We start from the raw sequence: 23,105 nt of genomic DNA on the forward strand, positions 1-23,105 counted from the left end.
TGTTAATCTGATCGTTAGCATGATGTGGGTGGTTGTACGTAAGGGTTAAAAGTGAAAAGAAATAAAATTTAATCGAGCGCGTCAGATTTTCTAAGGGGGTATTAAGTGCAACAAAAAAAAGCTTTCATTCAATAATCTGACGATTTCGATCTGACGCAAACTCGCGGCCATTATTATAATGTGCAAAAAAAATCGCCATTTTGAAATACTCAAGCGCGTCAGATTAAGATATATATGGTTCATCTTTATGTTTTAGACGTGCTGTCTCATAATCTGACGATTATCTAGAGGGATTCGCTTAATCTGACAAAAAGAATATTTTTTTAATTTTTTTTTTTTAATTCATTGAACTCAATTAATTGAAAAGCTCAAGAAACAGCATGCAAATAAATAAGTGTATGTTTTTTAAGTTAGAATACTTGTATTTATAAGAAAATAATATTTTTTTAATGCTCAAAAAAAATTAATTATTTCTAATTGATTAATTAATGGAGGAAAGATTATTTCATTATGATTTCCTACCACGTAGGACAAATCCATCTATTAATTGATTAATTAATCATCATCTTCATCACGAACGTGTATCTGTGATCAGCTGTGATGGCGTCATGGCAACAGGATTCAGCGTGGGGACGGAGTGAGAGAGTAATAGATATAGAAAAAGTGAATAAAGAATAGAAACTCGGAGAGGGAAATATAGGTATCACACAGCTGCAGGCATTAAACTGTATCGACTTCATTTCCGGCTTGCGGAAATCGTCAGATTATATATTTTTTGTTATCCTTGAATTATTTCCTTCAAAATAAATAAAAATTAGCTACGCTCGAGAATGTCGAAATGACGTTATTTTTTTACAACTTTGCTGCCCTCCCCTTTCTTTACGTCACTCTCAAATTGTCAGATTACTGGAATATACACTTTTTAGCAGGTAATTAACTCACCCTACCTTAATCTGACGCGCTCGAGAATTTCTGATGATCAATTTTTTTTACTAATCTGATCCTTCATTCCTCACAGGCGGCCTTATATATGGGGCTCATATTTGAAGGAGGTTCTTGACCGGGTAGAAGGTATCCCTCTGTATATTAACCTGCCGCGCTTTAATAAATTCCGCCAAAAACTTTCTTTCCCAAAAAGTATCTCTCCTAAAAATATACCCCCTTTTAATTTAAAGAATAATCTCTCTTCGTGAAGAAACTCTTAAATTATCATGCCTACATGGTGATAAAAATGTTTGTCACTTTAGATATTACAAACTGTTTTTCTTACATCACTCTGTAATTGCAATCTGTTCGCTTCATTACAAGCAAATATTCATCATTGCAGTAGAAATATTTGTAAACGCTGCAATAATATCTGGACCGATGTTTATGTTTCAAGCATATTCTGTTTCTGTTACCGATATTCCTGTTGAATGAATTTTGAATTACGGCAATGAGATATCTGAGTGGAATTAGAAATTATTATATAAGTGTAAATGAAAGTAGTTTAGTCTCGTTTATATAAAGTTTCAAGATCTTTAGGAACGGAGACGATTCCTTGTGACCTCTAATGAAAATGACTTAAAAAAAAGCGATTCATTTCCAACTGGAGTACCCAGTTACAGGAAATGCTATTATTACAGAGTATACAGGGTGTTCCTTAAACACATGCTAATATTTAAGGGGGTAATTCTTAGACCCATTTTAAGAAAAAAACTTCCTATGGACGTATGTCCTAAACGCCTTAACTTTTGAGATACAGGGTGGCAAAGTTTTCAAAAATAATCAGTTTTTTAATAATAACTGAGATAATTTTGTAGACATCTTTGGCATATTTGGTACATATGTTCCATACCTCAAGGCACATTTTCTGATGTACACAAATTCGTATTTTTTCAAACAGTGGCATCCCTACGGGTTTCGCATTGAATATTTTTGGGGAAAAAGTACTACGCCAATGCTTTCTTTTCAAAATAAAATCATTTTTAAAATCCTCATTCATTTTTGAGAAAATTTGATCTCCTGGTATTTCTTTGTCCGACGCATGATTTTCACTCAAAAAAATAAAAATCGACAGAAAGCAAATTAAGAAATTAGATCAATTCTAAAATGAATGAGAATCTGAAAATTGCTTCATAACGCATTACCAATTCCCTAATAATATTTGAAAACATAATCTGCAAAAAAAATAATTTTTCACAAAAACGAGTTTTGTTTTATTTTGTGACAGTAAGTCTAAACGAATAGCACAAATTTGTTAATTGGTAATAATACCAAAACTGATTATAAAAATTGTTGGAAGTGGCCACCTGCACTTAGTATGCATGCTTCCGTCCTTGTACGCATGGAATTACGCACCCGTTCAAATATTCCCGGCGTATTTCGTATAGTTTCACACGAGGCAACTATTCGCTCTCTTAAATCTTCTAAAGTATCAACGGGAGTTTTATACACAAGAGTTTTAAGGTGACCCCATAAAAAAATCTAAAATGTTGAGATCGGGGAATCTTGCTGGCCATTGCTGAGGTCCTCCGCGACATATCCAACGATTAGGATAAACTGTATTTAAATGGTTTCGGACAATTACACTGAAATGAGCAGGGGCGCCATCGTGCATGTACCATATTCGATTCCTTAACGCAAGTGGCACATCTTCCAATAACCCAGGTAAGTCTTCTTCGAGAAAGTGTAAATAAGAACGACCATCAAGACGTCCTGGTAGAAAAAATGGGCCTATCAGATGATCACCTATAATTCCTGCCCATACATTAACCGAAAATTGGTGTTGGAAATGGGTTTCGGTTATTGCATGGGGATTTTCTTCAGCCCACACATGATTGTTATGGAAATTTTGAATGGCATTCCGAGAAAAATTTGCTTCATCTGTGAACAAAATTTGTGTCTCAAACTGCGGATTTAGTGCAATACTTTGTAGATACCACTGACTGAAGTTCACACGCTGTGGAAAATCTCTGAGGAGTAATGCCTGCACTCTTGAAATATGGTATGGGTATAACAAAAAATCAACCAAAATACGCCAAACAATTTGATGACAAATATCCAGAGTTCTAGCGATCTTCCTCGTACTCGTCTCAGGATGTTCCTCAATTTCTTGCAGCACCGCTTCCTCAATTTCAGGAGTTCTTACTACACGAGGTCTACCTTCCGGAGTCCCTTTCTTGAAACTACCAGTTTCCCCAAGTCGACGATGAATATTTGAAAAGGTTCGGCTATCTGGTAAGGCACGATTAGGATATCTTTCCTGATAAATGCGCCTGGCTTCTGTTGCATTACCATCGGCAAGGCCACATACGTAATGCATTTGCGCCATTTCCGCATTCGTATAATTTACCATATTTATTGATATTCAGAAAAACAGCGGACTACCAAAATAACTTCAATAACACTTCAAAATCAATCAAAACGCGCTGTGACAGTTTTTAACACCAACACCTTACTTTAAACCAACATCAATATTAGCTACTGACGTTTGTACATACAGATAATTCGTTTTTTATTGCTATGGTGGGTACGCTGTTTTTTCTGCTTTTAATCTTTAAAAGAAAACACATATCGACAAACTCCATATTTCCAAGAGGTGCAGTAAATAAATTCTGCTACACGTCATTTGTTCCAGGATAACTAAATTTATGTTTTCAAAAATTATTAAGCGGTGCTGCGTTATGACGTAATTTTAATTGAGAACAGTGCATCTGACAACAAACAAATACCCTTTAGATTCTCAATTATTTTGCAACAAATCTGATCTCTTAGTTTGCTTTCAGTCGATGCACGATACCGCATCAGATTTTTAAGGAATTTATCCTTAAGTAAAGCGATTTTTAATTTTTTGAGCGAAAACCATGCGTCGGACAAAGAAAACCCAGCAAATCAAATGTGCTCAAAAATGTATGGAGATTTTAAAAATAATTTTTAATTCAAGATAATGCAGTGGCGTAGTATTTTTTTCGCCAAAAATATACATTTCAAAACTCGTACGTACGCCACTGGCAGAGAAAATTAAGAAAATTGTACCATCAGAAAAGGCGCCTTGAGGCATGGAACATATGTACCAAATATGCCAAAGATGTCTACAAAATTATCTCAGTTATTATTAAAAAACTGATTATTTTTGAAAACTTTGCCACCCTGTATCTCAAAAGTTAAGGCGTTTAGGACATATCTCCATAGGACGTTTTTTCCTTAAAATGGGTCTAAGAATTACCTCCTTAAATATTAGCATGTGTTTAAGGAACACCCTGTATATGGAATAAATAGATATTAAAAATAATGGAATGTATAAAAGTAAATGCTAAAACAAAGTATATACACATATATAAAATATTCTTGCAAGTAGAATTACAAAAGAGGACTGAAAAATTCAGTACATAATACAAAAAGTTACAAATCATGCAATTTAACAGTACTGACACAAAAGTTATTTATAGTATTATTAAAAGTGATTGTAGATACAAGATACCAAGGCGTTTAGAGGGTCGAAATTAATATCGCAGGGTTCACAGATTTTATTGAAGCTACTGCACATAAAATTCAGTGGTGATCGTAGCATAATATCTGTGCGTGATGCTTCGCAATAGAATTTCAGATTGTGTCGACCTTCACTTCTTGGCACTAAGAAATTGATCTTGGGTAAAAGAACCGTACTGTCAATATTGTTGTTTAGTAATTGATGCAGGAATTTTATACCAAAGATAACTCTCCTATTTTCCAAAGAAGTCATATCAAATCGTGTCAACAAAATGTTATGATCGATGCTTCTCGTGGGGTATTGACCATCAACTTTTGGACATAAGTATTTTAGGAACTTCCTTTGCACGGTCTCAATTGATGTTTTTGGTAGTCGTAAACCGGATTCCATAACAAAGAGCCATACTCTAACTTAGATCTGGCATACGCAAAATATAGCAATTTTGAGGTGGCAATACTTTTGAAGCTTTTGCCATTTCAGTAAATGAATCCAAGAATTCTATTTGCATCAGCAGTCATATTCCTTATATGTGTTGTAAATGTTAATTTACTGTCGTATGTTGTACCAAGATCTTTCATCTCGTGTACGCGGTTGATTGTAGTTTTGTTAATTGAATAATCGTACATTGAACTTCGCTTTTTTGTTGTAAATGGTATTATTTTACATTTGGATACGTTCTATTGTAAACGATTATTATTACACCAAAATTTGATTACATCTACACGTTGGCAGACAGTTATGTCGTCGATTTTTAGGCTAGGAATATTCAAAGAGGTTGCCAAGTCATTAATAAAAATTAAAAATAAAAGAGGTCCAAGATTAGAACCTTGTGGTACCCCAGATGTAACTATGTACTGAGCTGATTAGAAAGATTCATATTAGACGAATTGTTTTTTGTTAACTAGATATGATTCAATTAGAGTAAGCAGTTGGTGAGAGAGTCCCAATTTAGTCAATTTGCTGAGAAGAACATAATGGTATATTTGATCGAAGGCTTTTTGAAAGTCCAAATAAACAACATCGCTTGTTTCTGCTTGTCCAGGTACGTACAGAGATATTGATTTTAACATGCAAGATTTGTCATACATGATCTTTGTTGTACGAAACCATGCTGAGTAGGAGAAATAACTTTTTGAATATGGGAGTACAAGAACCATCCCGAAATATTTTCTGTAATGTTAGTTGCAAAAATAATGGATGAAAATGTTGTGGATCCAGATATTATGGAGAGAATCGACTTCATACTTGATAATAAAGATCCTGATGAGTAACCTTGGCTAGAAGTCAACGAGAGCATCGCAAGAGAAATAATTCGCCACAACCAGTGCCATCTCTTCCTCACAACCGGATACTATGTGGATATATCAATAAAACGAAGAGGCCCCTGAGAGTCCGTACTATCGAGCTCAAAAAATAATCGACGAGGAGAAATTGGTTTGAAAGGAAATTCAAAGAAGCTGCTTACAGAACGACGCATACAGCTGAGCTATTATGCAGATAATCGACTTTATACTGGATGTTTGACAGAAACTTTTGCAGATCCATAATAATCCTGATGAGTGACAAAATGAAATAAAAATCCTATCGTAGAGTTGGATGATTGTCGAAGACGGATATTTTGGAATTACGAAAACTGCGGAAAGTATCATTGTGGTATGTATTAACGGTGGAATTTTTGATTTTCATTGTATATCGTCTGAAACACGCTAGGATATGTAGATGAGACCTCGTTAAAAATTTTTTAATGTCTTCTTATATACAACTTTTCCCAATAGTCTTATTATAACAAAAAAGAGTAGAATAAAGTAGAAGAAAGAAAAATAAAGAGTAGAATACGAGTTTTCAAAGAAAATTCTACTAACACAGGAAACGCCAACGATGTATTTCGAATATATTTCTAGAATTTCCACTTAAATATAAATTTTCTTTTGACTTTGAACATTTCCGCGAGATATTACTCTTATATAATCATACCACCATCTCGTCAGGCATCTTTTGAGCTTTTTATTCGACATGATTAACAGAATCCCGCTCTCTCAAGGAGCAGCGAGGATCCACATCCTTTGTAACTAACGTTTTTTAACGAAGTTCCTCCCCGATTTCATTAGTTCCACGAATAAATTAGAATTCCCTCTTCTGGGGCAAAAGGCAACTGCATATTTTTGAATGCGGCGTGTTTTTCTCTATAGTTTAAGAATAGTTTGAAATGTATTTGCGAGGAAATTCAATTTGCTACGGGCACTGTTTCGAAGGACTTGGAGACGATGCATTACGCTGAAAAGTATTCAAGGCGAGTGTTTTTATTTTATTTTCGGTGCATTGTGCTGCAATTTTCAATCAGGGTCATTTATATTCTTAGGAATTTAATATACACTGGGAAACTTTTGGAAATGAATCGTCTTAAAGTGATAGTTGGCATATACAACATAATGTACGTTTCTGGTGGAAGCAGGGCTGCCCCTAGCTATACAATTATACGAATTGCTATACAATTCAATATTTTTTCGTACACGCATACCACATTGACGGAAAGCATACATTTTGACTTGATACAAATTTCAATCACTTCGTCCTTCGATAGTCGAATAATCTGTCTTTCTCTGTCTTCCGTCTCATTATGATAGGCGTGTTCCGCGTGTCCGTCTGTCATAGAACTCATAGAAGTCATAGATCACAATCACGTCGCACAAAACACCTAATTTTCAGATCAGTCAAATGTCAAATCTGTCGAAAACCGCTGGCGCTAAAACAAAAATTAATTCACCGTGAGAAACATTCTGAAGGGCAGTGCAAATTAAGAAAAATGTATTAGGTGAACCCAAATTTAATGATAATTGTTCGTATTATTATGTCCTTGCCACATCCTTCTGCTGCAGTGGACCGAGTATTTTCTAGCCTTAATTCAATGAAATCCACAACTAGAAACTGTTTTGCAGTAAAGACTTGTTCGGCAATACTTGCAATTAAATATAGGATGGGATTGTATGAAGAGGGATCCTTTGCTTGGAAACTTGACAAGGCTTTGCTGAGATACAAAAAAGAATCAATTGATAATGTACCTTATAATGATTAATCAGATATGTGATAATAATTCAGAGTTTTATTTTTTTATTCTCAGGAAAAAAGTTATATTTTTATTGAACCCCCTCTTTTTTTTATTACCGGTAGCGGTTTCAACTGCCTGGGTCATTCACCTCACCCCTCTTGATTTTTGTTTAAGGAGACTTTGTGTTGTCATCTGATTTGATACATAATATAAGCTAAAGCTAGATCAGTGAATGCAGAATTTACAATTAATATCAATGCAAATAGTAATAAAATAAATATATTTGTAACAAACAAACATCGCTTCGTTCCATCAATCCATCTTTGCATCATGCAGTAGCTGTCACTTGTCAATTATTCTGATGACAGTGTTGCTATACAATTATATGGATAGCAAGAAGATTTATGGACCTCTGGCTGAATCTTCCAGAGCCAATTTTCCGGACGCTTTTTCCGGCCTAGTCCGGAAAATGTCACATCACATTGTAAATATGAAACCTTGGTAAGTATGGTTACCCGCCTAGTCGAGCACAAGCGGAGCTGCCGATTGGGACAGACCGAGAAGTCTGCAGTCGCTAAAAATGACTACCGCAGTTGCAGTTGAAACGATTGGATATTGTAACCAAAGAAGACCGCTGCAAAACCCGGAAACCAACCAAAAGTAAGTACGGTCGATACTACGGAGATGGAAGTACTAGATGAAGGTTCGTCAGACCACAACCCCATCCTATTCACAATAGGAAGGGGAGAAGTGGAAACAGACAACCCAACAAAGCGAATCATAGACTGGACAAGATTCCAGCGAGCCATACACGACGCGCTGGGTGAAATACCACGCATCGAGACAAAAACAGATCTGGAGAACGCCACGGACCAGCTTCAGCAGGCGATCATACAAACAACGGAAAGAAGCGCGAGGGAAGTCCCAGCCTCGCGCTATAACTTCCAAGAGCACCTTCCACCAGAAACGATGGAACTTATCAGAATAAAAAGACGCCTGAAAAGGCAGTACCAAAGAACACGTGCACCGATGGACAAAAGGTGCATGCAGAGAGCAAACAGGATACTGAAAGAAGAGCTGAAAGCGATCCGAGAAAGACAGTGGACCACCCGTCTGGAAGAATTGAGCACAGAAGATAGATCTGCGTGGCAAATGCAGAAAAAACTCAGAAACGGACCTCGACAACCCTGCCCACCAATACATGGCAAGCAAGGAATTGTCTACACTGACCATGAGAAGGCGGAAGCATTCGCGGACAACTTCGAAAGGCAGTGCAAAGAGAATGACGTCCCGTTCACAGACGAGGTAGAAGAAATAGAAAACCAGGTGGAAAGAACGGTACGGAGGCTCAACCGACGGACAGATAATGCGCAACCCCTGGCCCCGACATCGCCTGAGGAAGTGAAGGACATTCTGAGACGCCTTATTACTCGGAAAGCACCAGGCCCAGATAATATAACAAATCGAGCACTGAAAGTGCTGCCACGAAAGGGTATAGCAGCCATAACCAACATCATAAATGCTATACTCAGACTGCAACACTTCCCGTACCATTTCAAAGAGGCAACGGTAATCCACATACCAAAGCCCAAGAAGAACCACCTGTTTCCAGCGAACCACCGGCCAATAAGCTTACTGCCATCCGTAAGCAAAGTGGCGGAACGCGTCATCCTGAAGAGACTAGAAGAACAAACCAGAGAGTTAGGGATCCTCCCCGACGAACAATTCGGTTTTAGATCAGACAACAGAGCTACAAGTTCTGAGGGTAGTGGACTTTGCGACAGAAGGCTTCAACCTTGGCAAAGGACACAATACCGGAGCTATCTTCTTAGACGTCTCCAAGGCGTTCGACAGAGTTTGGCACGACGGGCTACTAGCCAAGATGAGCGATTTTGGATACTCAAAACCAATGGTAAGATTAATTCAGTCTTTTCTAGCTGACAGGCGATGCCGCTGCAAAGTAGTAGACGAATTATCAACAGTTCGACTACTGGAGGCAGGAGTCCCGCAAGGTGCAGTCCTTTCACCACACCTCTACTCCGTATACACGGCAGAGAACAACTTTAACAAGTTGGCACTCTACGCGGACGACACGGGCCTGCTGTCGAGATCCAGGAGTCAAGCACTCGTTACGAGATACCTACAACAGCAGGCAGATTAGAGGAGTGGGCTAACCTGTGGAAGATCAGTATCAACCCTGACAAGAGTCAGGCGATACTGTTCACCCGCAGGTTCGTACAACCGGAAGGCAACGTCATCTTCAACGGACAAGAGATTCCGTGGACAAACAAAGCGACATATCTCGGGGTCATCCTAGACAAGAAACTAACATTCCAGGACCACGTACAGCAGAGAATAGGAATGGCCAAACAGGCCAGAAGACGCCTGGCGCCGATCATAGGAAGAAGTAGCAATATGGCAGTGAAAGTCAAGCTGCTAATGATCAGAACGATTCTAATGCCAATAATACTGTATGCAAGCACTGCCTGGGGCCAATGTGCGCAGACATACAGAAAGAAGATCCAAGCATTTATGAATACGAGCGTAAGGGCCGCCGTAAATGCACCTTACTATATACCAAAGAGATTCATATACAGAGATCTAGACCTGGACATGCAATATGTGGACATGTATATGAGAGAACATGCAGAAAGCATGTTCGATAGAATCAGATCGCACTTAAATCCAGCGTTTCGTATCTACACGATGCGTTGAACATGGATGACCCCAGGTTCCGAGAAAGGGACAAACATCCAAGGCCGACGAAACAAAACCAGAGACCGCCCCCACGAGTCGCCGTCAGGCGGCTCCGGCAAGTATAATATTCTAGAGTGTACTAACCACATATTCTCTTTCAACAAAAACCGCGATTTCACTTTTCAAATCATATTTTCTCAGCTTCACTGAGGAACGCCAGTCTACCATAATTCTGGCCGCCGTTAGTTTTGGGGGCCCCCATGCAAAAATTCAGTTAGGAATACCGCGACAAACAAGAGCCAAATAATAATTAAAACGCGAAGTTAGATAGGGAAAGCACCTAAAGGCTGGTTTCCAACCCAAAAGAGGTTAGATTTCAATCTTGCTGAAGTGCCTAGCAGCTGGATTGAGGACCGTTTCCTTAAGAAACGGGGATGGAAGGAAAGGGTCGCCAGGTCCAAACCTGCGGAAACGATTCCGTAAGGAGGGAGCTTGCGACCTGGGCACACAACCCGGGAGGGGGCATGGGGAAAGTAAGTATGGTTTTCATGAAAGCAGGTTATCATTACCATTACCATGGTTTCTGTTCGCAATATTATTTCTCTTGTTTCAACTTGTTTATTCGTAACGGTAATTTCAATTTCTTCCTTCCTAGTTTATAACAAATTTCAGTCCTTAAATCAAAAAACGAAATACACAAATAAATCTTACTTTCTTGCGATACTCTGCAGGCATATTGCGGAATATTTCGAAATTATAGTCTTTTTGCACGCGGATGAAACTTTTACGAGTCCCATTAATCTCGTCAAAAAAAGTAAAAGATTAATAAAACTCCGGCGTCTCGTTTAAATTACGTAATAACCCCAACAAAACTCCAAACGGAACAGAAATTCCTTGTAGGGCAATCATTCATCAGTTGTGTATATTTATCAAATATATCCGTTCATTACCGGAAAGCCGGTATAAAAATCAGGTAAGACGCCGTTCTCGAAAAATCCGTTTCATAATGTAAATTTGCATAAGTGAGTATTCCCGCTTCAGAAGTATTTTTTATTGGTTCTTGAATTTATGCCGGGGATCTCATTCGAAATTACGCGAAGTTCAGAAAGAATTTCAAATTACTCGGCTTTTCGCAAAATAAATATTAGGTTTCTATCTCTGAAATTGAGGAAATATAATTTTCACCTTATGCTTAGATCTGACAACTTCAAAAAGTCAATGTCGCATCAGTTTATTGATAATAAAAGCGAGTATATCAAAGCACTTCTGTCAAGAAAACACTTGACAGTTGACAGATGACAGTTAGTTTAAGGAGGAATGCGTTTTCTATCTAGGGACAGACATCAGGTGAAGGCAGTTCAGCTGGAATATTGATCAAATTGGATACTAAAAGTTTGATAACAAGATTAGTTGACATTTTCATAAGTATTGAGTTAATTTGATAGAATCTGTGCTAAGTAACAGTTATAATAATGTTTATTCGACAATGAAAAGATCCATAGACTTGCGTATATCAGAGAACTCCAAAGAACATATAGTAATTATATAACATGAACTAATATGGCACATAAACACTAATAAACATATAACGCATACAAACGTTATCAACAAAGTTCTAATGATTATAGCAGCAGAAATAATTTAAAGAATATTAAACTGAGAAGTGCTAGTTTAGTTTCGAATTAAACTTGTTTCCTTCGAAGTATAATGAGTAAATGAATATGAGCCACTTCAATTTATCAAGACAGACGTGCTACCTTGAAAAAAAATTATTACCTACTATTATCAACATTAGTCTTTGATAATGAATTATTTCCCAGTGCTTTTTTGTGTTCCGCAATGTGCTCTTTGGTATATCGTTTTATCAGTCCCGTTATTTTTATTATTCTCATAAAATTATTGACGAAGAGTTCGTTCCAACTTCAAGGTCAGCCACTTCACATTGTAATAATACTTTTCTATTTCTACTCTCTACTCTCAATTTTTCTACTTGACGTCTGAGACACAAGCACGTACGGGCTGGAAATAAAACAAACATCTTTAAAATAATCTAGGAAATTTCGAGATAGCTATTTTCGCCGGTGACATTTGCACAACACGCAGGTATTATCTAATACAAGATCCCGCTTGATGAAGTCCATAAATCAAATGCTGACATCGACTAAAGTCCGTGTAATTTCTACACACGGTCTGCTAGACTAGAAACAAAACATCGCGCGGTTCAATTTCAAGGTCATTCTCGGCTGACACACCGAAACAAATAGTCGCACCATTAAATTCTTTTTCTCATAAGTCCTCAGGTACCTACTACTCAGACTTTGATGATTTTTCACTAACTGTACTAACTTAAATTTACATATTCAATGCTTCATATATGTTTTTACAAATTGAAATACCTCAATTTCAAGTACCTGACTTTGGGAATTGATGTTAAATGTTTACTTAAGTTTGGGAAAGAATCAATAAACCTCAACTTTCTTATTTCAAGGTTTTCATTGATTTATTTATGAACAATTAACTGAAGAAAAAATGGGGTTTGGTTTTTTGCAATATCTCAAAAACTATCAGACATTTTTCAAATTTCAAAAAAGATTCAAAAATAGAAGGAAATTTTCATAAAATGTCCTACTTTTCCGAACTATAGGCCCAACATTTATAGTTTCCTCACAGGATTGAATATACGACCTAAAACGGGTACTATAGCTTGAGCAAGACCCGCCAACTTTGGACCTTCACGAAAAAATATCATTTCAACCTATTAAATATCAAAATTGATTTTGCAGTTTTTTTTTTTACTCAAACACAAACTTTGCAAGTGTGATAATTGTTGAATCTGAGATTTTTTCGTTAGATTCCCGTTGGAGAAATAACAAAGTTATTAATTTTCAATTTGTCATCAAAAATTTACACAGTTTAAGAATTGAAAAGCTTTATTATTCACTGGGGATATTTTTTTAATATTACTATCGATCCGTTTTTTATGACCAGTAGCTAGATGAAAATTTGAATCTGCTATTGTTTGAAAAATTGTTATAAATAACCGCGTTGTTTATAAGATGATTCCAAAAATTTTTTGGAAACATAATTTTTGATGCAAATTAAAATTTTGAAAAAAAACATTTTCAAAAAAATTGTTTTAATGCTTAAAAACGGATTTGTGCATTAACAAATTTTATTACCATTTGTTATTAATATTAAGAAACCATTTTTTCAAATTCATAATTTATTTTGCTGTTCGATAAATAAAAAAAATTGTTTTATTTAAATTTTCATAATTTATAATCAATGAATAATTTGTTATATTTGTTTATATATTTTTTCTCTTTCTACACAGTGTAACAAAAACAACCACGTATTATTTCTTGGGAAAAAAATGTATACTTTATTAGAGAATTTTAGAAATTTTGTTCTCCTTCACTTCATCATTTTCACCTGGTTTTTCATGTTTAAACTTTAGGCATAGCTTATAAACTAATTGAAATACGATAAAAAAAAAAACTAGCGACCTAATCATACTCTATTAATTTAAGAACAAATTTAGCCCAAAATTCAAGCTCTTTTTTTATAAAAAACAGTTTTTTTTTTCAATGTTCATGTTGAATATTTCATAAATTATAATAAATATGACTTGATATTTTGAGGAAAGGAATTTTTCCTTGATTATTTTTTGGATAAGGGCTCCCTGAAAATTATTTTTTACGAGGAAACTCGATTAGTTGAAGATTTTTGTTATGGAACTAACAATACTTAACGGTAATTATTGCTTTTGAATTCAACTTTCTTATAACGTTGATTTCACTGTGTTTAGGGTAATAATTCAGAAATCTCTCAGAAAAAGTTGGTTATGTTACCAGTTTACTTTTGAAATTCGGTTTACATCTTTAATAATTTTGGTGTCGGAGTGAACCTCAATTTTGGATGAAAAGTGTCTAATATTTCTGATTGTTTATTTCCGGAATGGAAGTAAAAATATGGTCAACATACCGTATAGAAAATGGCAATGAAAATGACAACTCTTCGATGCAGATATTTTGCAGATCTGCATAAATGGATGACATGCCACGCGGCCCCAATCCAAAAATTTATTTAAAAAAAAATCCATTGCAACAGAGTTAGTTTGAGTCAATACGGAATTCAAAATAATCTATAATAATAATGAAAGAGGTTACTAAGTAAAAGACTAACCTAACCTTACAAATGGCAGAATTCAATATCATGATAAATCAAGGCAGATATTGCTCTTCCATCCAACCAACTATGAAAGGTCCAAAGACAACGTGGTGAAATTCTAGATTATTTTCCACTTTTTCCTGAACATATTTTACAAATTTCATTTTTGGTTCATTATCATTACTTTTCAGAACATTAAAATCGATAGATAGATAGATAGATAGATAGATAGATAGATATTTACGTTATATACATGAGATATTTGTAGCAAGTCAAATAGGAACATATTCACACTCGTGTTCTTGAAAAATTCATATAAATATACCCACACACACATATATACACATATATACATACACATATACACATATATATATATATATATATATATATATATATATATATATATATATATATATATACATGTATATAGAAACATACACTGTCGTCGACAGTTATAAAGTTTGTGGCAGGTATGTTTTATAAAATTAATTGTTACAGAGTCTCGAAAAAGAATTCAATCAAATTCGAGACTTTGGCAAAAAAAAACTTTTTTTTCAAAGATAATTTGACCATTAGACTATTTAACCAAGCGTGCACATTGTTTAATTATCAAAAATATGTCTTTCCCCACTCGAACAGGTTCTTGATTACAAACACTGTTTAAAAAAACAAAAATTCTGAAAAAAAAATTCAAATTTGGAGCTTTTTCAAAGGACTCCCAAAAATTGTCTGTTTTACGTATTTATTGACCCGACTAAAGCTTACCTCAGCCGATGCAGCAATGCAGGAACGGCACAAAGTTCAAAACCGGCCAGTGTTTCTGCTCAACACATTCTAACCTATAAATGAAAGCGACAAGTAATCTGTGGAGAGGAATTCGCATCACTTTCCATCGTACTTCAAAAAAAACAAGCTACGAAAGCAAAGCACCCCTGAACACTACGTAAACTGTTGTTGTTTATGCGAATATTGATGTCGCGAAGAGGCGTCCTTGTGAAAAAGACGCGCGCGATGCCTGCCGTCCTTTTAGTGACTGCTCGTGCGAATTTTGGAGGTGGACTGTTAGAACGCGAGGCTCCATTATAGCGAAATTTGGAGCTTGCGCGGGAATCGCGGATTATGCTTACCTTCGGAGAATTTTCCTGTGATATTCGGAACTTGAATGCATACGCTGTATAGAGGGGATTGGCGGAAACAGAGCGAGATGGCATTTTCATGTTTGTTGTCAGTTTTTTAAGAGAGGTCGGTATCGTCTTTTTACTCTCGTTTGTTCTCTTCAGGAATATCTGAATCGAAAACTCGTGTCCGTGATCCAGCCTAGTATCGTTTTTGGGACAGAACATTGAAGATCAAAAAAAAGGCGAGATTTTCTCTTCAACTTCGAAAAAATCATCATCAAGTTCATCGAAGCGAAAATGGAAATTATTTCTGTTATACATTACAGGAAAACCCTCTCTATGTATATTTATAGACCTTTCAAAGGCATTCGATACGGTCAGTCATGACTTGCTTCTGGAATGCTTAGAAAACATCGGCATAAGGGGAGTGGCCTTAAAATTATTCGAAAGTTTTCTTTCCAATAGATTTCAATGGGTTGAACTGAAGATGGTGAGGAGCAATTTTCAAAGAATGGAATACGGTGTACCCCAAGGAACTGTTTTGGGACCACTTCTGTTCAATATATATTTGAATGATCTATTTAGAATAAAGGCAAGTGGTCAAATTATTACTTATGCGGATGATACTGCAATTTTCTACAGTCATGAAGAGTGGCTATCAGTTGAAATTCAAGCAGAAAGCGATATCCGTAATATTCAAGCCTTTTTCAACTATAGACTTTTAACAATTGACTTTAAAAAAACATTTTTTTCTACCCATACATATTGATAAGAGAAGTACTCCTTCTTATGATAGCCTGCAAATCACTGAAGACATCTCAATATGCAGCTGTAATAAGATCAAATACCTTGGTGTTATGATAGACAATAACCCGAAATGGAATAAACAAATCGAATACATCACTAAGAAAATACAGTTTTTAATTTATAAACTCAAAAATGTTAAGTATATTCTAGATTTCAAAGCAATGAGAACGTTATATCAGGCGTTAGTGGAACCACATATCAAACAGTTTGAGGAGTGCCAGATGATGACAGTACTACCAACTGTCGAAAGCGCTCGCAGATAATTTATAGCAGATATAAAGCTTCAAATCCTTTTTGTAGAATTTAATATTGAAATATATATGTATATTTCCTTTCCCCATTTCATCCACGCACAGGCCCCGCCTATAGTGGTTTTTTCACATGTTTATTTACTGCTTATATTTATGTACCTTTCATTTCATTTCTAATAAACGTGTATTATTATTATTCATAATTGACCTAAAGATGGCGGTAATTGTTTGAAAAATATCGCTGTATTAGAAAGTACACAATCTATAAAGAATATATTTCAAGTTTGAAGACGCTGCGTTGTTTTGTATTTGTTTTGTAATGAATATTACTGGAGTTTTTTCCCAACACCAAACCGTTATTTTAACACATCGACAGGAGTTTCGATCACCATGTGATCATCTTCAAGAGGAAGATCAAACTCTTTGATAGCTGCAAGAAGATTATTTGAAAAATAAATATATTTTTTTCCAAAATTTTTGTTTCTTCATTGGGGCTGTACTTCTGGGACCACCCTCTATAGTCTCCTGTTGACGCTAATGAAGTCACTGGATAATATATCACTTGTTCCTTGATTTACCTGCTCGCTTGCACTCCTTTTACTAATCCCTAACTGTTTCGATTGTTTTTTGAAGAGTTCATCTATTATTTTTTTAATTGTTCATATGCCACTTCATATGCCACCTGTTCACTTGCTCACTTGTTCATTATTCGCTATTTTGTGATCCCGGCAATTCATTGTGTGGTAAAAATCAAAATAAATTTGAATTCCGTTTCCTAAAAAAATCTTCTCCCGTTTGACAGATTTTTCTTACAGCGGGCGCGGCTTGTCCACTTCATCATTCGCTTGTTACTTCCCCACTTGTTCACTCATTCAACAACCCATTTGTTAGCTTGTTCATTCGCTCATTTGTTAGCTACCCGCTTGTTCACTTGCTCTCTTACTCACTATTCGCTTAATCACCCTCGTTTGTTCAGTTGTTCACTTGTTGACTCAATCACTTGTTCTTTCGCTTCACCTCATTGCTCTTCTCTATTTTGTTCCCCTTTTCACTAGTTCGCTAACTCTTTTGTTAGCTCATTTGTCTGTTGACTTGCTCTCTGGCTCACTTGTTCACTGTTCACTTGGTTGTTCATTCGTTTAATAGTCCCTTCATTATTTGTTCATCTGTTTGCTTTATGTGAACTCAAACTATTTCCAATTTGTAGGCATTGAGGTTAATTTTGAATTTCATTGTGTGGAAAATTCAATATTGGTGTTCAATATTTTTTTCTAGATTTCCGTGTTCCGTTCTCACAAGAGTTCACTGTTCGCATGTTCTCTTGTTCACTTTCCTACTGTTGACTCACCAACTTGTTCACTTGTTCACTGTTTGTTCATTGGTTTGTGCTCTTGTCCATTTCCATCTGTTTTCTTGCTTACTAGCTCCAAAATATCTGTATTGAGGGTGGTATATTCTGTGTATAACAGATTTCTCGTCCACATTTCTCATCGAGTTCCTTTTTCGATAACTGCATTGTTATCGTGTTCTACTGGATTTTCCTCAACTTATTCACTTCATCACCCGTTCACTAGTCTTCATTTTAGCGTGTTCAACCATTTGCTTACTTGTTCGCCCATTGAATTGTTAACTTTTTCACCATAGATTAGAAAATAGACCTAAAATAGGATATATCTTCTGTAAAACTAAAAAAGTGTTGCAAATTTGGACTGGTTTGGACTTGACAAGATTCGAAATCTGTCACGGACATTTTATTTAGTCAGATATAATTCAATATTATGACAACTATCGTCAAATTTCATTATTGAGTGTGTCATCAAAACTACTAGCAAAAATAGTTGAAAATAGAATTGTTCTATTTCTTGAAGAATACAAAATCTTATCTGATCAGCAACATAGCTTTAGAAAAGCTAGATTGGTTGCAGCTATTGCTAGTAAATTTGAGTTCATTTACAATAACATTGATAAGGGAAAGTATGTAGTCTGAATCTTATTTGATCTAGCGAAAGCCTTTGATTCAGTAAGAAATGAAATTATGATCAGTATCAGAGGATTCGTACTTGAATGGATTAAGTCATTCTTATCTGACAGATAAGAATGACTTAATCCATTCAAGATATTATGCTTGGTGTACCACAAGGTTCGATATTGGGACCGCTGCTGTTTTCAATCTATATAAATGATCTCACGAAATATATCAAACATGGTTACACCGTAATGTTCACAGATGACACTACCATATCAGTGTCTGGTAACACAATAAATGAGTTAGAATTCAATATAAACTCAGTCATGGACGCTTTGATTTCTTGGTGTGACAGAAACCAACTGAAACTGAATGCAAATAAAATAATTCACATGGGTTTTTCCTTGAGAAAGACATTGAATCTTAATAACGCCCAAATATCTGATACAGCCTAGTACATATTAGGTATGTACTTAGATACAACCTTGTCTTGGGAGCCTCACATTGATCATGTGTGTAAAAAATTGAATCAGGCAATATTTGCAATACGCCAGCTCAAAGAGTTGCTTGACTTAGATGGTATCAAGATGGTCTATTATTCTTTGGCCTATTCTCACATGGCTCAAAATATACTAATGTGGGGTACTTCTACTGGCGCAAGGCGTGTATTTATTCTACAAAAAATAATCATGAGAATCATATTTGACATTACACCGAGATATATCTGTAGAGCTTTATTATCGAAATATAAAATATTAACTTTACCCTGTATCTATATTTATAAAGCTTTACAACATAGTTCATTTAAATCACGAGTCAGTCACTCATAATTATGCAACACGAACTAAACACTTGACCATCCCAAAACACAAAACTTCAACATTCGAGGAATATCTTAGGTATAAAGGCATCATACTTTATAATTCATTGCCACAGGATGTCAAGGACCTATACTTAGTAAGTTTCAAGAATTATTGACGAACGGGGGTTATTATAGCTTAAATGAGTTCCTGCAAAGGGATGTCTTGATATAACTTGTTATCACTGCGTTTCCTTATATTTTTATGTTAAACCTTTCAATTGTATATAATTATATTATGTTGTTTAATAATAGTTTGTCTATGATTTTAAAATGTGCATCAGTATGTCGCTTGTAGTGTTTCGTACAGTGCCTGTTTTATTTGATAGATATATGTTTATTTATTTATATTTATATAGTTATTTATTGTTAATTTTATTATTGACATGTCTAATATCATAATGATCTGAAAGATGAATAAATACAACAACAATATCCAGCTTGGTATTGGCCAAGAAAGTAGTTGTTTCCCGATAGTCATTTACCAGAAACTACGGTGTGGGTATTTAGAAGAGATGAATATTTCCATATTTTCTTTCAAATATTTATTTTCTTATACGTGCTGATCTCTTCTCAATAGTCTTCAGATAATATTGATTTATTCCCATATGCATCAGTTCGATTTTTTTTTAAACTTGAAGTGCCAACTCGACATTGTCAAGTTATGTCACTTGAGTTGTACTCAACACCTTTGTGAATGGAATGCTGAAACTTATTGAATCCCTTTACCACTTCCTAATAAAAAGTACCGTAGGTCGAAAGTTTTTGACATAATATCAGGTTTTTTCAAAAGTTTTCTCCGTTTTTATAAGTCTACTTTGAACTGTAATATCTCAGCCCGGTTGCGGAACGTTATACTGGCCGCTGGCCACCATACAGTAACCATTGTTTCTTATGGTTGCTCATCGGTGTCCAACCACTGTCCAAAAGGGATCCAAAGTTGCCAGCACTCGAAATTGACAGCTGACAGCTGATACGTTATAGTCTTAGTAGCTGAGGCCATTACATGATGAACGAGAAGAAGAATATTTTTGGACATTTTCATTCATATCATAAACCATATAACCTATAATACCTTGAAACTAAAAGTCTCAACTGTCTCGAGTATTATAAATTATATGAAACAAATTACAGTGGAAATGGAAGATAGTTCATCTGATTGTAACTCGAGCGATAGAGCTACCGCAGTTGAAATTGATGGGAGTGGGACATGTTCAAAAAATACAGGAAGTCTCGAAAACAAACTTTTTCTCAATATTGGTTGCCTGTTCCAACTTGAAAGGATGGATTAGATCTGTCGTGAATGATCGCTCAAGAGCTCAGTGTGACTATACGTATGTGAACAAATTGATTTTTATATTTACATTTCAAAATCATTATTTCAAGCTAAGAAATATATTTGGTCGAGACGACAGCTTTCAAAAATTAATTGCCGTAAATTAGTGACAGTTCAGTTTTATGGTATCTGAACGGTACACAAACTACAAAATGTAAGTTTTGTGTTCTGTGGTATTCAGTTTTGGATAGGACGCCAAATGATTGCGTCAGATATACAAGCGTAGCGGAGTATGAAGCAATATAGCGGAATTTTGGTACATGTGTAGCGACTTATAGTTCTTCCAGTTGGCAACACTGAAAGGATCGTTTTGGTTGTGCGAAGGCAAAGAACAGGCCTTGAAACGTGAATTTTCTTGTTGATAGTTCCAATCGTGAGGGATTCACTTTTTGAGCTTTTTGACACTTCCAAAACGTTTTAAACCATCAAAAACCACGTGGGAGGTGATACCCAGTTTTTCCGCCATCCCAAGCACCGTTTGTGATAGGCCAGTCTCCTCCAGGGTTCTCAAATCCTCGTCTTAGATTACTGCAGGTCGGCCACTTCGGTGCTCATCTTCTAGACTAAAATCTCTGGAAAGAAATTTCGCAAACCAACGTTGAACAGTGCGTTCATTAACACCATCATTGCCAAATGCCTGGTTAATTTTTCGGACTATTTCGGTAGCGCTTTGGTTCAAAATTTGAAAAAAAAAATGAACAGCATCAAGGTATAAAGTGCAAAATGCTCTCTACCACGACACATTAGAATAAATATTCATTGAGATATGGAACTACAAAACACATGAAATTAAAACGAACAAAATTTTAAAACAACCTTATATTTCACATGGGGAAATGGTGGAAGTGATCACCACATGGATATTCTATGCGTTTTGATCCAGATGATCCGGCAGGCGTCACTACCTCGATGCAACATGAAAAACAAACCGTATAATTATCCATTTTCAGTTGTTTCCTCGCGCGATGAACCATCGCCATAAAAACAAACCGAACAAGAGCAAAAGTCGCAGAGGGCATCCGTTGCGAATATAAAAATGGGAAGACCGGGAAGCGTAAAATCGTTACTAATGGCGATCGCCGAGCCAATCTGTGCACACCGCACTGAGTTATGAATAGTAGAGCGCCACTAGCGCCATCTGTCACCGATGCCGGTCATTATATTCGGCAATTTAGTCGGTAAAGCACTGTTAAAAATGCCCGCCGCTCGATGTCCTCTTTTTGTTTCTCCCTTTTTGCGATCTTGCCTTTTGCCCGATTACTCCAGATTTTTTTTATTTATGAATGTAATTATCCGCGGCCAGAAATTTATTACGCTCATTTCGGAGAGTTGGGATTGGGTTTTTCGCTGTTTTTGTATTGTTTTGTGCAATGCTAGATTTTTCGTTTTCAAATGCGAACCCCTTATGCGTCATGATGCATGATAAATCTGATTAGGTAGATGTTAAAATACATTGAACATAACTGTCTAGTCGCTAAATTGTTTACACTCGTCTAATAAATAAAAGACATGGCGGATGAGAAACTTTTTCAAAGATAGTTTGAAATGTTTCATATTGGTAATGAGTTTCAAATCTTCAGGCAAAAAATTGAACAAATGTGCTCCTCATATAGAGGGCTCTTTATATGTTGCTTTTTTTGCAAGTGGTGCAAATGGAAGTCATTCTTCTGTCTGGTATCATATTCATGACAGTCACTTTTTCTATTCATGTTTTTAGCATTCTGATAGGTATATATTAATAATTTGTAGAGATAGATAGTTAGTGTTAGGATATTGTTTTCAATTAACGTGTTTCTGCACGTTTTTCTATAGTCCAAACCATATATATTAACCTTTTTTTTGTGATATGAAAATTATCCATGTGTCTGTAGCTCTTCCCCACACAATGATGTTACTACTAATAATACTGTGTATTAAAGAATAATATAGGTGGATCGAGAACACTGCCTTCAGGTGTCCCAGGAATAAAGACAAAACATCCAAATTCGAATAAATTGTGGAACTTGTCCTAAGATATTTATTGGTCAAACTGGCAGAACATTTAGGAATCGCATCCATGAACATCATATGAGCTATGTAAACGAGAGAACAAGTTCAACATATTCAGATCATCGTTCAGAAAAAATCATACCTTCAACGGAGATTTCGAAATTTTATACACGGAAAATAAAGGTTTGAAGCTAAATTATCTGGAAGCAATGGAAATTAATGAGCTTGAAAATTCCAACATCTCACTGAATGATCAATGGGCGATTCCAATACCCCTATTCAGTGTTGCCACTATAAAATTTTCGGGTCTAAATCCACTGACATTTTCTAGGCCTTTTTTGGATTATTCAAAGTCGGAACAGATAGAATTTGTAACTTTATAGATTCCTGGA

General features: G+C 35.7%; 1 protein-coding gene across 4 annotated transcripts in view; it reads right to left on the bottom strand.

Moving 5' to 3' along the window:
* The window catches only part of Csgalnact (Chondroitin sulfate N-acetylgalactosaminyltransferase), a 337,563-nt gene that overhangs the window by 285,212 nt on the left and 29,246 nt on the right, over positions 1-23,105 (bottom strand). Inside the window, exon 1 of one of the 4 annotated variants that reach the window (XM_074177578.1) lies at positions 15,153-15,457. The exons of the other annotated variants lie outside the window; for them this stretch is intronic. The gene's annotated coding sequence lies outside the window, so the exon portion shown is untranslated. Of the gene's footprint in view, positions 1-15,152; positions 15,458-23,105 lie in introns of those variants that run through there. 4 annotated transcript variants of the gene reach the window in all.

This window comes from Leptinotarsa decemlineata, unplaced genomic scaffold (assembly GCF_025532065.1).
Source record: "Leptinotarsa decemlineata unplaced genomic scaffold, Ldec_3_MD MMD2_tig00002974_RagTag_RagTag, whole genome shotgun sequence".
Lineage (NCBI taxonomy): Eukaryota > Metazoa > Arthropoda > Insecta > Coleoptera > Chrysomelidae > Leptinotarsa > Leptinotarsa decemlineata.